The sequence below is a fragment of the Rhinolophus sinicus genome, chromosome 17, assembly GCF_057876585.1.
Source record: "Rhinolophus sinicus isolate RSI-liver-muscle chromosome 17, RSI-T2T, whole genome shotgun sequence".
Classification (NCBI taxonomy): Eukaryota; Metazoa; Chordata; class Mammalia; order Chiroptera; family Rhinolophidae; genus Rhinolophus; species Rhinolophus sinicus.
Window position 1 is genome coordinate 158,907,687 of NC_142517.1, and position 2,464 is coordinate 158,910,150.

The following is a 2,464-nucleotide window of genomic DNA, read 5'->3' on the forward strand; positions in this document are numbered from 1 at the left end:
CTACTTAACAAACAGTTATTTCTACTCTATAGCATTCACAGAGAAATGGTTTCTCTTTCCCTCTTTCTCACACCTACAGATATATTTTTTTATTTCACTAACTAATGTTTTATCAGGTTTGAGTAATTGTTCAAAATTACATTATTACATAATATGTTTCTGAAAGCAGCAAGCAGAAAAGATGGTTAGTACCTGTTAACCTAAAAACAAATGAAATGTGACAGTGGTCCATATTTCAGGGCCCAAGGAACATGTCCCACTGAGTTCTCAGTCAGCAGCCAGCCTCAGGGCCCACTCAATGCTGCAGGACTTTATCCAATTTGTATATGAACCCAAGGATGTTCAAGCTTTCTATATAAAAAGCATTTCTCCAAAGTTTCTTTAAAGCCAATTTCTCTAAAGAAATTATACTTTATCCTTTAAAAACTATGCCTTTTCTAATTTTACTGCTTTTAAATAATGGATAATTGCATCAACTTCCTATTTCCTTTGAAATTCCTAAAATTGGCCATAGTAGAAATAGATCTCTTACAATTTTTCTTCAAGAGATTGCATGCATAACACTTTTTGATAAGCGTCGTCACATTTTCTGCAACTGCCTGTTTCTATGTACATATCTGCCAGGCTTATGTAAGCAAGGTCAAATGTGGGCTTTTGTTCCAGAGCAAATTCAAAATGAGATATGGCTAATCTTGTCATTCTGTCATTTTTCACTATCCTGTCCTTTAGATTGCCAATTTGTAGCTTTCTTTATTTGAAAAACTTGCGTTCTATAGCAAAGCGGTATCTGGTGATGCAGGAAGGCAGAGGAGGGTGTTGCCTGCAAGGCCATTTTTAAGAGCTGAAGAGCTTTATCCAAAGAGCCTTTTCTTCGGTAAAACTTGGCTGCGTATCCAAAAGACGTAGGTCTGCAAGGACATGTTGTTCAGTGCTTCTTCAATGTACTTTTGCCCTTCAGCTTCTTGTCCTACATCTAGAAGCTTCAAGGAGAGGAGAGTCTTAATAAGTACATCTTTCAGATTTAACTTGATGGCCTAGGGGGTGCAGAGAAAATGTCTCACTAATTTGTGATGCTTTGTTAAAGCTGTCCAGGTGATAGGTGGTGATTGCATACCCAGGGTTGAATTCAGGGTATGAGGGGTCCACTTCCAGAACATTTTCCAAGCAGGCCCTGGCCCATTCATAATTCTTCCCTTCACATTTCAGCAAGGCCCATCCTTCCTCACAGTCCACCTCAGAACACTCCATTCTATAGCAGGAGGGACTGCAAACTTCTTGCAAATATTCTCCACCGTGTCCAGGTAAATCTGGACTTCTGCCAGTCTTCCAAGATAGCAATACAACCAGGTATACCGTGTTTCCCCGAAAATAAGACCTAACTGGAAAATAAGCCCTAGCATGATTTTTCAGGATAACATCCCCTGAACATACATCTTAATGCGTCTTTTGGAGCAAAAATTAATATAAGACCCGGTCTTATTTTCAGGGAAATACGGTAGTTGCCCCCAGGTAACCAGCCTTCTCCATCCCAATAGTTGGAATGTTCTTCTTGGATTAAGTCTTCAGCTTCTTTCAAGCTCCACAGGCTTTCCTCATTCTGGCCTTTCAGGCGGTTCACATAGGCCAGTAGGTTGTGTATTCTCACATTGTGTTTGTTGTGTAGGAACTCGATCTCATTGAAGACCCTGCTATCTAAATCAGGCATTTCAGTCATCAACTAGCAACTCCTATGTAAAGTGACATCTCAACTGCTTCAGCCTATCTTTGACCTGATCTTCATCAGCATTCTTACTCATAGCTGCTATGAACTAGGCAGCAGTTCCGCAATGTTTTGTTTAGCTGGATGGGCTCCTCTGAAATCTGGCCTGCAGGAGGCCCTTCTATATTCCCTCATTGCTCTCTTTATTTCCCTCAGCCCAGCTCTGGTCACACTTGTCTTCCCATGGCCCCCGCAAAGCTTCTCCTTCTATAGCCAGAATAATTTGGGGGCAGTCATGCTGACCATATCAATCACTTGGTTACAACTCTCCAATAGTTTTACCATTATTCCTGGAATAAAATTCAAAAATTTTAGCATGATCTACAAGCTCTTGCTTATCTGGTCCCTGGCCATCTTTTGAACATTATAGGACAGTCCAGCCATACTGGCTTCCGCTTCCTTCCACGTACTATTTCCCCAGCTTTGAGGATGAGATTAGAGGAGAGAGAAACTGAGTTCATAGAGCTGCCTAAATTCCTGACCATGCTCTAGGTCTAGTTCCTAACCTAGTATCTCCTGATAGTAATCCTCCTTGCTTGCAAGCTTGAGTGGATCTCTGCCCCTTGCAAAACAGAGCCAGACTGAAACCATCAAAAAAGTGCCAAAAGACATCAAGGTAGCTCACTCCCAGACAGCCTCAGTATGCTTCTGATGTAATAATAACTGTAATTCACAAGGGAAGAACATTATATTTATGACCCACCC

The 2,464-nt window shown here is 41.1% G+C and overlaps 1 pseudogene; it reads right to left on the reverse strand.

Moving 5' to 3' along the window:
• Positions 1-295: 295 nt before the first annotated feature.
• Positions 296-1,796, reverse strand: LOC109445257 (antiviral innate immune response effector IFIT1 pseudogene; annotated as a pseudogene).
• Between the last annotated feature and the right edge of the window lie 668 nt (positions 1,797-2,464).